Below are 14,786 nucleotides of genomic sequence, written 5' to 3' on the forward strand. Positions count from 1 at the left end.
TTATGTGATGTGAAATTTTGTTTTTATCGGAATTTATGAGAAGAAACAAAAAGTCAGTTGGCACAATGTGTACAATATTTGTGCTTTAGAGTTGAGGACGAGATCCTTGCATTTTTATATGATGTGAAATATTTAAACCGGACTACAAGCCGCGGTGGAAGTTATATAAGGACGAGGTCCTTGTGGTAAAATATTTATGAGTTTAAATTCTCCCTTTGTGAAATTTAATTGTACAATAGTATAAATAGGGAGCCATGCCTGTTAGGCTTATTTGATAATTCTTGTATATTTTATGTGCATATTCAGCCATTTTTGTGCTGTAAATATTGAGTTTTAGCCTATGAGATGAGTACCCAGGTGGCGTTAAATGTGACTCATTAATCCGAGTAAGTAATCATGAGGTCTTCATGCCTCACATTCTATTGTCAGTGTTGTGAAAAAAAATCGAAATGAGGTGGTGGTTAAAATGAGATTAATTATTGATGCTGAATTAATTATGAACAGCTTTTAAGACCAGAGATGTGGTGATGAGCATACATGTGATGTGCTTCATGTCCTGATATCATTATGATAATGCAGTGCTTGTAATGCTGAGATTAGTGTTATTGATATATACGTTGTGGTGTTATGTTGGGTTGTGGATGTATTGTTTGGAGTTGTTTTGGTGTTACTTTGGCAGGTGGATAGGCCCAATTACAGGAGAGACTCTGCCTAAATTTCAGAAAAAATTGGGAGTTAGAAAAAAAATTGGGAGATAGACACAAGAGTTAAATTATGTTATGTGTTTGAGGGCGAATGATCCTAAGCGGGGAAGAATATAACATCCCAGAGAAATTTTGAAGTACTTCAATACTATCAAGATAGTTGATGTGTGTGTAGGCACGAGTTGCTATAGCCGGTTGAGACTAAAACAGTGCGTTGTTGTGAAAATCAAGCCTTTTGAAAAGGTTTAGAGTGTAAGAAATTAGTCATAAAGTTTACAAATATGGATAAAAGAAATAATCTCAAATAAGAAGGTGTTGTCAGGCTTATCTTAAATGAGGTAGCATGGAATCAACCGTGAGTATATGTGTAAAAGTAAAATCATCAATTTGGTAACCTCAGAATAATTCTTAGAGCGTTCGAGGACGAACGTTTGTTTAAGAGGTGGTGAATGTAACGACCCGACTTGTCGTTTTAAAAATTAATGCCTCGTTCAACGACTTAAGGTCTCGAGAAACTTTGTAATAAGTATTATGACCCGCGGGTGTGGTCGAGTTTGATTTTACGGAAAATTAGGAATTATTAAAATAAACAATCCTTAATTAGAAGCTTAAATGGAAAGAGTTGACCAGAGAGTTGACTTTTGAGAAAATGACTCCGAAATAGAATTTTGATGATGTCAATAGCTCCGTATGGTGATTTTGGACTTATGTCCGTGTCCGAAAAATTATTTGGAGGCCCGTAGTGGAATTAGGCTTGAAACGCCAAAAGCTAAATTTTTGGAAACTTTGACCGGGGGGTTGACTTTTTGAAATCGAGGTCGGAATCCGATTCTGGAAATCGAAATATGGCCGTTATGTCATTTATGAATTGTGTGCAAAATTTGAAGTCATTCCGAATTGATTTGATATTTTTCGGCACAAGATATAGAATTTGAAAGTTCAAAGTTCATAGATTTTGATTTGAGGTGTGATTCGTCGTTTTGATGTTGTTTGAAGCCTCAACTAAGTTCGTATTGTATTTTGAGACATGTTGGTATAATTAGTTAAGGTCCTGAGGTCCTCGGATGGATTTCAGAAGGTTAACGGAATGGATTTCGGACAAAAGGAGCTGCTGGAATTTTTCTGCTGCAGAAGCTGTTTTTGGACAGCAATTGGTGCAATCGCAGAGCTGATTTTGGAAGCTTATATCTCGAAATCTATAAGGAATCTGAAAATTATCAAAACATGAAAGTTGTAGCCCTTTGATTCTAGTTTAGATAATGATAAACCATTCATCATTCAGATATTTTTACAAAAGGTTACGATCAATTGACTGAAGCTAGTACTGCAGATTTTGGCTACAGCAGTGTGCATCACCAGACATTTCTGCTGCACAGGGCAGACTTTGGGAGCTTATATCGGGCAATCTATAAGGATTCGGGAGATAAGTAAAACATGAAAGTTGTATCCCTTTGTATCTAGTTTGCAGAACTTTAAACCGTTTGGCAGTTAGAGTTAACTACAAGAAGTTATGGATGATACACTACAGGCTGTCGAGGAAGAGTTTGATGTTTTCAACATAAGCATATAATGATCCAAAGGTCCATTTTTAGTTCTAGAGATCCAAATTCGATTTCGATACTTTCGAGATTTTGATAATGAATTATAGGAGTGATATGAAAAGTTTGGTCTAATTTCATCAAGTCGCGTTGATTTTTTAGCGCGAAACATGAGTTAATTGTTTAACGAGCAAAATTGGTATCTCATTGAGCAAATGAGCTCCGAATTGAGTTTCGATTGAACGATAGGTTCGTATTTTTATTTGTGACTCATAGGAACAAGAATCGTCGAATCTCGAGTTCGTATGATGAAGTCAGAGCCTTTTTAGTGAAACAAAACTACTAGTGTAAACAGTTCTGGTGCGCATCTTTAGCGACCAGATTTGACACAGTTAGCGACGGGTTCGGACTTTTAGCGACCAGAATAGTGTTTATTGGGCAGAAACTTAAGGACAAAAAAATGGTCATTTCCTTCATTTCATTTTGGATTTTTAGAGCACGTTTCTTGGGAGAATTTGAGGATTTCTTCTATACCTCAACTTGGGTAAGTGTCCTATATCCAAAAGTGATTATATTTCATAAATCTATGGTCATATTCATCATTTATTTCAGATTTAAATGGAAGAAATCAAGATTTTTGCAAAACGTTTCAAGAACGAAAAGTTTAGATTTGGAGGTCGATTTTTTATCGGAATTTGCTAAAATTGGTATGGGTGGACTCGTAATTAAATGGGTTGTCAGATTTTATGAGTTTCGTCAGATTCTGAGAAGTGGGCCCCACGGGCAATTTTTGAGTTAAATTTTGGATTTTGTTGGAAAATTAGTATTTTCATATAGAATTAATTTATATAATTAGTATTCACTAAATTAAATTAATTTGGTTAGATTTGAGTTGCCCGGAGGTCAATTCAAGCAAGAAGGCGATTTTGGAATATCGGCCTAACTTCAAAAAGGTAAATATCTTGTCTAACCTTGAGTGAGGGAAATTACCCCTTAGGCATTGAGTCTTATGTGAAAATTGTGTAATTGAAAACCATGTATGTGAGGTGACGAGTACGTACTTGGTTTATATGTGCATATTATATCGGTTTAAATTCATAGACGCCCTTAAGTATTAAATTAGAAAATTGTTGTAACTTATTAAATACCTTATTTGTCATGCCTCATTCCTTGTTTGTCGAGGTTGTTTTTATATGATAATTTGGTGTAATTGTCACTTGACCTTTATGTGAACTATGTATTTGTTTGAGTTGCCATTTTTATGGAAAACACTTTCATTATTGATTTTACCTAAAGATAATTTAAATGGAAAATTTAGTTAATAAGATGAATAAATCTATTTATTTCTTGAAGTTGTGATTTAAAAGAGGTGTTGTTCCTTGATTAATTACTTTTCAATTCACGTTGTTGAAAATTTGGTATTGAATTAAAAAGGCCGTGAATCATATTGAGGCAAAGTGCCAAATTGTGAAATATTATTCGGTTGAGTTGTTCACTCCCGAACATTTTGTTAAGATGTTGTACACATTATGATCGAGTCATGGGCTCCTTATTGTGAAAAAATAATGTATTGTTGATTTCTGTGGAAAGTTATAATATTTGAGCACTTGATGTGTAATTTGTGATATGTTGTAATATTTGAGAACTTGATGTGCAATTTGTGATATGTTGTAATATTTGGGCACTTGAGGTGCAAGTTGTATCATGCTGTGATATTTGGGCACTTGAGGTGCGATTTGTGAAATATTGTGATATTGATACGCATGCGGTGAGATAAGGGTGGCTTGAAATGCGTGGCTAGTAGAGAAACTACTAGAAGTCATGCTGTGATATAAGGTTAGGTTGTTGAAACGCATGCGGTGAGATAAGGGTGGCTTGAAACGCGTGGCTAGTAGAGAAACTACTAGAAGTCAAGCGGTGTGATAAGGGTGGCTAAAACGCGGGATGCTATTTTGAGAAAAATAATTTTTTTAAAATTAAATGTGAAGGCTCCCGCAGTGATATACAGAAATGAGATATTGTAAATTTATTTATGGTTTGGGACTACGAGACGGTATTTCGGGAGTGCCCTGTTGATATTTCTTTATTTATGTTCTTGTCTTGGGTGATTTTGTTTCATTTAATATGTAAATTCTTGTCTACTTCCGTGATGTACTAGTTGACTTTATTATTATGTGTTTTGTGCTCCTAGTTGTATTGTGTTGACTTTGGCGTTTTAGCACAAGACTCTGAAGAAGTATATTTCTGATTTTTCTTACTAATTTTCGATGATTGAGTTGATTTAAATAAAAGAAATTATTATTATGTTTTACATTAATTAGTGTTACATCCAAATTAGTAGTTTATCTGATACTTTAATTTAGGTACAATGTTATTTTCATCACACAAATGATTTCTAAAATAAATTCATTTCTTTGTTGATTTCTTACTTGATTTAAAAATTATAAATTCACTTTAGTGGAAATAAATTTATCATGTGGATCTTATATACATTGATATTATTGGCGCGTGAGTTATCCATGCAATTGTGATAGAAATATGGGCATGAGGTGCCGTAGAAATATGAAAGTGGGTTGAGACCCGTATTTTTTATGATTGTGAAATGAGGTGTCACACAGTGACTTCTATTTGAAGGAATTATATTCCTAAAATATTATTTGAAAGAATTATAGTTGAAAGAGATCTATTTGAAGGGAGTATATTCGAAATATATATTTATTTGACAAGGTTATATTCTAAGGATTTTTATTGAAAAACTTATATTTGAAAGATTTATACTTGAAGCACTTACATTGGAAAGACGTATATTTGAGGGACTTGATTGATTGGTTTTATTTGTTTTCCTTATTCGTTTGAGAAATATTTATAGTGTTCTTGTTGCCTTGTTGTTTACATCATTTATTTATTTTTGTTGTCATCATTGCCATTTGTTTCTATTATTATTATTATTATTATTATTATTATTATTATTATTATTATTATTATTATTATTATTATTATTATTATTATTATTTACTGCTACACTGCACATGTTAATTGATTAGTGAGTGTCTTGACTGTACCTCATCACTACTCCACCGATGTTAGTCTTGATACTTACTGGGTACCGACCGTGGTGTACTCAAACTACACTTCTGTACATTTTTGTGTAGAGCCAGGTATTGAAGCTATCAGACTCGGACAGAGTTAAATTGTGATCGCAAGGATTCAAGGTAGAGTTATTTGGTCATCGCAGTCCCTTGAAATCTTTTTATTTTATTGTACTATTAATTATTAATCAAACAGTATTGATTATTCGATCATTGAGATCATTTTATGTATTCAGTTAGAGTTCGAGACTCAGTACTACCAGTCTTGGGAGGATGCTATATTCATATTTGTTCCGTTTTTAGTTTCGACACGTGTATTAAATTATATGTTTTAAATAAATGGCTTTGAAATGTAATGGAAATCGGCTTACCTAGTCTTAGAGACTAGGTGCATCACGACGCATGTGGTAGGATTTTGGGTCGTCACAAGTTGGTATCAGAGCTCTAGGTTCATAGGTTCTATGAGTCATGAAAAAATTTAGTAGAGTCTTGCGGATCGGTACGGATACGTCTGTACTTAACTTCGAGAGGCTACAGAGCTAGTAGGAAAATTTCCACTTCTTTCATTCCTTATCGTGCAGCATTTATTCAGCTTGAAGTATATATCTTATGTTCTTTTGCATCCACTCGTGTATGAAATTGCGCACACAGTATCAACTATTCGCCAACGGTTCGTGATACTACATAAGGGTTATAAGGGAGCCAGGGTTGCTCAACCATTGTTACCACATGTCGTTCAGATCGAGGATGACATGCGCCAAATAAATGGCTTGAGGTGTCTTATGACTGGTGTCGTACGAGTGGTGAAGGTTAGTATTGTGGATCATCAGACTGTGTCCTATGGCTGCACGCCAAGTGAAGGGAGTCCACTATCAACGATCAGATTGCGGGGTTATGTGTTATATGATTTTTGGCCTGAGATGTATATATGTGGTATTGAAAGGTTCTCCGAAACTTGTATATGATTAAGAGCTAAGATTTGTATGGGATGATGCTGGGACTTGCGGTATTCCTGCGTCCTTAATAATTCTACATTTCAGTATCAACGGGGTTATGGAAACAATTTCAGAATACTCGGGGTGTTCCAATAAGTTCTTTTAATGCACCATCGGTACGGGGTTCCTATAATGGTTATTCTAGTTATCCGGCACAGACTCGGAATGAGCAGCCGAACCCGCAGAGGGGTTGTTATGAGTGTGATGATACTAGACATATCAAAAGAAATTGTCCCAAACTTGGGAGAGGTAGATTTCATCAGAGCACTCAATCTACAAGCTTTATTCCAGTTAATACTCCACGTGCACAGCCAGTTAGGGGTGGAGGACAGGCAGGTAGAGGGCGTCTAAGAGGTGGAGGCCTGACCCGTTGATATAATTGCTATGATTTGGCTAAGGCCGATACACCAGATAGTGTCGTTACAAGTATGAATCAATTTACAATAAAACTATTCTTATTTTGATTCGATTACAATTATCGAGGTGAGAACTCCTTTCATGCTCCTTATATGGTAGATTAGTGAATTCGTACTCCACTCCCGTGTTTATCCCTGTTGGGAGATTTTAATGGTGTTAACCCGTGTCTAACATTTTGTTTTGTACACTATTGAGGGCTAAGAGTCAAAAAGTGATTTTCTGTTACTCACTATAGTGAGTTTTGATATAAATCCGGGATAGTTTGGTTAAAATTTATGAATTTTATGCCCTACCGGTATGGGGTTCATTATGTGATGTGAAATTTTGTTTTTATCGTAATTTATGAGAAGAAACAAAAAGTCAGTTGGCATAATGTGTACAATATTTGTGCTTTAGAGTTGAGGACGAGATCCTTGCATTTTTATATGATGTGAAATATTTAAACCGGGCTACAAGCTGCGGTGGAAGTTATATAAGGACGAGATCCTTGTGGTAAAATATTTATGAGTTTAAATTCTCCCTTTGTGAAATTTAATTGTACAATAGTATAAATAGGGAGCCATGCCTGTTAGGCTTATTTGATAATTCTTGTATATTTTATGTGCATATTCAGCCATTTTCGTGCTGTAAACATTGAGTTTTAGCCTATGAGATGAGTGCCCAGGTGGCGTTAAATGTGACTCATTAATCCGAGTAAGTAATCATGAGGTCTTCATGCCTCACATTCTATTATCAGTGTTGTGAAAAAAAATCGACCCGACTTGTCTTTTTAAGAATTAACGCCTCGTTCAACGATTTAAAGTCTCGAGAAATTTCGTAATAAGTATTATGACCCGCGGGTGTGGTCGAGTTTGATTTTACGAAAAATTAGGAATTATTAAAATAAACAATCCTTAATTAGAATCTTAAATGGAAAGAGTTGATCAGAGAGTTGACTTTTGAGAAAATGACTCCGAAATGGAATTTTGATGATGTCAATAGCTCCGTATGGTAATTTTGGACTTAGGAGGGTGTCCGAAAAATTATTTGGAGGTCCGTAGTGGAATTAGGCTTGAAATGCCAAAAGCTGAATTTTTGAAAACTTTGATCGGGGGTTGACTTTTTGAAATCGAGGTCGGAATTCGATTCTGGAAATCGGAATATGGCCGTTATGTCATTTATGAATTGTGTGCAAAATTTGAAGTCATTCCGAATTGATTTGATATTTTTCGGCACAAGATATAGAATTTGAAAGTTCAAAGTTCATAGATTTTGATTTGAGGTGTGATTCGTCGTTTTGATGTTGTTTGAAGCCTCAACTAAGTTCGTATTGTATTTTGAGACATGTTGGTATAATTGGTTAAGGTCCTGAGGTCCTCGGATGGATTTCAGAAGGTTAACAGAATGGATTTCGGACAAAAGGAGCTGCTAGAATTTTTCTGCTGCAGAAGCTGTTTCTGGACAGCAATTGGTGCAATCGCAGAGGTGACTTTGGAAGCTTATATCTCGAAATCTATAAGGAATCTGAAAATTATCAAAACATGAAAGTTGTAGCCCTTTGATACTAGTTTAGATAATGATAAGCCATTCATCATTCGGATATTTTTACAAAAGGTTACGATCAATTGACTGAAGCTGGTACTGCAGATTTTGGCTACAGCAGTGTGCATCACCAAACATTTCTGTTGCACAGGGCAGACTTTGGGAGCTTATATCGGGCAATCTATAAGGATTCGGGAGATAAGTAAAACATGAAAATTGTATCCCTTTGTATCTAGTTTGCAGAACTTTAAACCGTTTGGCAGTTAGAGTTAAGTACAAGAAGTTATGGTTGATACACTACAAGCTGTCGAGGAAGAGTTTGATGTTTTCAACATAAGCATATAATAATCCAAAGGTTCATTTTTAGTTCTAGAGATCCAAATTCGATTTCGAGACTTTCGAGATTTTGATAATGAATTATAGGAGTGATCTGAAAAGTTTTGTCTAATTTCATCAAGTCGCGATTGAGTTTTTAGCGCAAAACATGAGTTAATTGTTTAACGAGCAAAATTGGTATCTCATTGAGCAAATGGGCTCCGAATTGAGTTTCAATTGAACGATAGGTTCGTATTTTTATTTGTGACTTATAGGAACAAGAATCGTCGAATTCCCAGTTCGTATGATGAAGTTAGAGCCTTTTTAGTGAAACAAAACTGCTAGTGTAAACAGTCCTGGTGCGCACCTTTTGCGACCAGATTTGACCATATTAGCGACGGGATCGGACTTTTAGCGACCAGAGTAGTTTTTTTGGGCAGAAACTTAAGGACAAAAAATGGTCATTTCCTTCATTTCATTTTGGATTTTTATAACACGGTTCTTGGGAGATTTTGAGGATTTCTTCAAGACTGCAACTTGGGTAAGTGTCCTATATCCAAAAGTGATTATATTTCATAAATCCATAGTCATATTCATCATTTATTTCAGTTTTAAATGGAAGAAATCAAGATTTTTGCAAAACGTTTCAAGAACGAAAAATTTAGATTTGGAGGGTGAGTTGTTATCGGAATTTGCTAAAATTAGTATGGGTGGACTCGTAATTGAATGGGTTGTCGGATTTTGTGAGTTTCGTCAGATTCTGAGGCGTGCAATTTTTGAGTTAAATTTCGGATTTTGTTGGAAAATTAGTATTTTACATATGGAATTAATTCTTATAATTAGTATTTACTGAATTGAAATAATTTGGTTAGATTTGAGTTGTCCGGAGGTCAATTCAAGTAAGAAGGTGATTTTGGAATATGAGCCTAACTTCAAAAAGATAAGTATCTTGCCTAACCTTGAGTGAGGGAAATTACCCCTTAGGCATTGAATCTTATGTGAAAATTGTGTAATTGAAAATCATGTATGCTAGGTGACGAGTGCGTACTTGGTTTATATGTGCATATTATATCGGTTTAAATTCATAGACGCCCTTAAGTATTAAATTAGAAAATTGTTGTAACTTATTAAATCCCTTATTTGTCATGCCTCATTCCTTGTTTGCCGAAGTTGTTTTTATATGATAATTTGGTGTGATTGTCACTTGACCTTTACGTGAACTATGTGTTTGTTTGAGTTGCCATTTTTATGAAAAACCCTTTAATTATTGATTTTACCTATAGATAATTTAAATAGAAAATTTAGTTAATAAGATGAATAAATCTATTTATTTTTTGAAGTTGTGATTTAAAAGAGGTGTTGTTCCTTGATTAATTATTTTTCAATTCACGTTGTTGAAAATTTGGTATTGAATTAAAAGGCCGTGAATCATATTGAGGCAAAGTGCCAAATTGTGAAATATTATTCGGTTGAGTTGTTCACTCCCGAACATTTTGTTAAGATGTTGTACACATTATGATTGAGTCGTGGGCTCCTTAGTGTGAAAAAATAATGTATTGTTGATTTCTGCGGAAAGTTATAATATTTGAGCACTTGATGTGTAATTTGTGATATGTTGTAATATTTGAGCACTTGATGTGCAATTTGTGATATGTTGTAAGATTTGAGCACTTGATGTGCAATTTGTGATATGTTGAAATATTTGAGCACTTGATGTGCAATTTGTGATATGTTGTAATATTTGGGCACTTGAGGTACAAGTTGTATCATGCTGTGATATTTGGGCACTTGAGGTGCGATTTGTGAAATATTGTGATATTTATACGCATGCGGTGAGATAAGGGTGGCTTGAAACGCGTGGCTAGTAGAGGAACTACTAGAAGTCATACGGTGATATAAGGTCAGGGTGTTGAAACGCATGCAGTGAGATAAGGGTGGCTTGAAACGCGTGGCTACTAGGGGAACTACTAGAAGTCATGCGGTGTGATAAGGGTGGCTAAAACGCGGGATGCTATTTCGAAAAAAATGATTTCTTTAAAATTAAATGTGAAGGCTCCCGCGGTGATATACGGAAATGAGATATTGTAAATTTATTTATGATTAGGGACTACGAGATGGTACCTCTATTTTTTCACCTAAATCAGGGTACTTCCATTTGGGGACTTAGCTTCATTTTATCATATTTTGAACACTAGGTCCGAGAGTGGGTTGCTCTAGTGGTAAGCACCCTCCACTTCCAACCAAGAGGTTGTGAGTTCGAGTCACCCCAAGAACAAGGTGGAGAGTTCTTGGAGGGAGGAAGCTGAGGGTCTATCGGAAACAGGCTCTCTACTCTAGGGTAGGGGTAAGGTCTGCGTACACATTACCCTCCCCAGACCCCACTAGTGGGATTATACTAGATTGTTGTTGTTGTAGGTCCGAGAGTGGGTGATTTTGAGAGAGGATTTTCATATCAAATCATTTGGGTAAGTGCTTCTAATCAATTTTCAATTATGTTTTGTGATTATACCTCAGATTTAACATCAAATTCATGAGAATCTAAAGAAAAATTTGGGAAATATTGTAAAATCTTTCAAAAATGAAAAATGATGAATTGAAAGACGAATTTGTATCGGAACTTGATAATTTTGGTATGGTTGAACTCGTATCGGAATGGGTGTTCGGGTTTTTTAAATTTTATGAGGTTCAGAGGTGCGGGCCCAGGGGGTGACTTTTGTTGACTTTTTGCAAATTGTATAAAGATCATAGCTTTGTTAATTGAAATTATTTTCTCTTGCATTGTTTGATGTATTTAAATCATCTTTGGCTAGACTGAGCCGAGCGGTGGTGAATTGGTAAAGGAAAAGCTAAATTGAGTATTGAGTTGCCGAATTGAGGTAAGTGTCTTGTCTAACTTTGCATGGGGGAACCTACCCCTTAGGAATTGAGTCGATTGTGCTATCTTACTATGTGGAAGCCGTGTACGCAAGGTAACGAGTGAGTACACAGTCTATATGTGGCATTGACTAGTTTAGATTGTCTAGTCTCTTCCCATTCCTTTGATTAAATTGTCATAACATATGGTATCTCGTTGTTAGGCTACTCTTACATGATCTATATGATGTTGTTAGCACTTATTTACCTCTTGCTCGTTATTTGTCCCTTATATGCCTTGGTTGAAGTTATTGCCTTCCTTATTGTCTTGTTACCTCTTAATTATTGAGCTCCTCTATGAATCTGTGCATATCTGCTACATGTCCAAATTGTTATAATTGCATGCTTAATTATCACGTGCCTTACATGTCTTGTCATTTTTGTAAAGGTTGTTGTATTCCTTTGATTTTTACGTGGTTCCTTTGTTGCCGTGTACTCATACCCTCGGTTGTAGAAAACTCTTGTAAATTGAGTTATTGAATGTTGTTGTTGATTTAAATTATTGTACGGGGGATCGGGTTGCACGCCGCAACAGGTGAAATAAGGGAGGATATTTATATTATGACATTATGATTGTACGGTGGGATCTGGTTGCACGCCGCAACAAGCGAAATAAGGGTGAATTGTTATGGTGAAACAAGGGTGAATTATGATATTGCTATTATATGGTGGGATCAGGTTGCGCGACGCAACATATTATATTTATTGTTATGATATTGATGTTGTACGGTGGGATCGGGTTGGACGCCGCAACAGTTGAAATAAGGGTGAATTGATATGGTGGAATAAGGGTGAATTATGATATTGATATTATATGGTGGGATCGGGTTGCACGCCGTAACATATTTGTGTATTTTGTATCCCTTATTTTATTGTATTGGCTTCAGTTCCTTCGTACGATATTCTGAGAATTTGTATTTTCGGTTTTCACTGTCTTCTGAGGATTGAGTTATTATTATTGACTTACTGTCTTGCCGTCATTTTCTGAACTCTTTTTCCTAGTACTATTATTTTGGTAAATTGATTTTCAAGGTGAATTTACTACGTGAATCATTACCGCCTGCCCTGCTGAGTTGTTAGTAATATGGTAATTTAAAATAAAAGAATTAATATCATGCTACCTTGCGTGACTTATAAGTTAAAACTCGCTATATATTTCGGTATTTACTATTTCTAATAGTTGTTATATTTTATTTCAATTGATTTCTCAACTTAATCTCCTTAACATGTCTGAGGTTTTTATCTTACTTCAAAAGGAATTGTTATTATGATTTAATTTAATAAATTCTATATTAAATTCAATAGCTTGCTCGATGTTGTAATTTTATTTGAAAAATATTATTTTTCTTCACTCAAATAATTTCTAAAATAAAATCATCTTTCTCGCGGATTTCCTACCTGGTCTAGAAACTGAAATTTTACCTTGTGATGTATAAATAAAATCTCTGGAACATCTTAATTAGCATTTGACACAGATATTATGTACCGAGTAGCACGTGGGTTTTTCCGTGCAAAGTGAGATGGAAAGATGTGGGCACAAGGTGCCATGTGTGTTAAAGGGTTGGAAGTTGTAATTTATGATATGAGATTACGAGCATTGGAATTGTATATTAGAAACGATTTGATTGGTTGAGTTGACATCGTTTTCCCTACATGAGCACATTTATACTTTATTCGTACCCCAATTATATTGTTGTTTAATTACTTGGTTATTTCTCGTTGCCATTCGTGTTCCCCTTATCGTTATTATTGATTGTAATTTGATTTCTTTCTGCTATTGGCATTACTCTTATATTCCTTCCTTGTTAACTTTATGTCATATCTTGCAGAAGTTTATATTTTCCGTAGGTATCTTGACCTGGCCTCGTCACTACTCTACCGAGGTTAGGTTTGATACTTACTAGGTACCACCATGGTGTACTCATGCTATGCTTCTGCACATTTTTTTTTGTGCAGAACCAGGTACTTCAGATTGAGTTGGTTTTGAAACTTATGCTTAGTGTGGCTGGAGACTTCAAGGTACACATGTTGGGCATTCGCAGGCTCTGAAGTCACCTTTTATTGTATTTATTTCCATTGTTTCCTTTTATTCCGGAATAGTGATGTATTCATTATGTATAATTACTCCTGAAAAGGCTTATGACTTGTACTACCGATTTTGGGATTGTAAATTTATATAAAGATTTCTATTTCGAAATTGTTCGATGTTAGTTAAATATTGTTTTTATTTCAGTCAACGTTAGACTTACCTAGTTTTAGAGGCTAGGTGTCATCACGACTCCTTTAGAGAGATTTTGGGTCGTGACAGTTGTAGTTAATTTTCTTTATTTGAATGTATGGAAGTTGGAAATAAGTTGTGTACTGTATGAATTGTTGTATAAAATTTATATTTAAGTTATAATTTTTTTTATTTTACATAAAGTTGTTGATATGTATCAATTAAAAGAGGACATTTTGATTGGAATTTCAGAGAGGAAGAAGAACAGAACACATAACAAAATATAAATATATATATATATATATATATATATATATATATATATATATATATATATATATATATATATATATATATATATATATATATATATATATATATATATATATATATATATATATATATATATATATATATATATATATATATATATATATATATATATATATATATATATATATATATATATATATATATATATATACATGATATTGTAGTTATATTTTAACTGTGTAAAAATGATATATAAAATTTATAGATAAGTTGTAAATAAGTTATATACTGTATAATTAGTTGTATGAAATTTATTTTTAGTTTGTATATTATTGTAGATGTATCAATTTTATATTAAATTTGTATGAAATTTATTTTTAAATTTTATGTTGTTGTACCATACATTTTTCTTTTCTTACTCGATTTGTTAAAGAAAGAAAAGTAGAGAATGAATTCCAAATCGAATCATATGCATTGATTTTTTTTAACTAAAAAAACTTGAATATTAATGGGAACTGAATTATTTGGGTGGAGAAATTTCGAGTAAAAGTGCTATAGTCGCACTTCGGAGAAACTAGTTTCATCTGAGATTTGAATTTTGTGCTGAACTTGATGTCAACAAATATGTGAATCTAGAAATTCATTTCGGCCAATTGAACTTTCTCGAACTGTTTCTTTTTAAGAACCAAAAAGATTTGAGCCAAAATAAAAGATGCCAAGAAGAACAGAAGTTCTTTTGCGCAAATAATAAGAGGTTACACGTTAATAAATCAATCAATTCTTCGAAAATATATTTGTATTAC

Source organism: Nicotiana tabacum, chromosome 15 (assembly GCF_000715075.1).
Source record: "Nicotiana tabacum cultivar K326 chromosome 15, ASM71507v2, whole genome shotgun sequence".
Classification (NCBI taxonomy): domain Eukaryota; kingdom Viridiplantae; phylum Streptophyta; class Magnoliopsida; order Solanales; family Solanaceae; genus Nicotiana; species Nicotiana tabacum.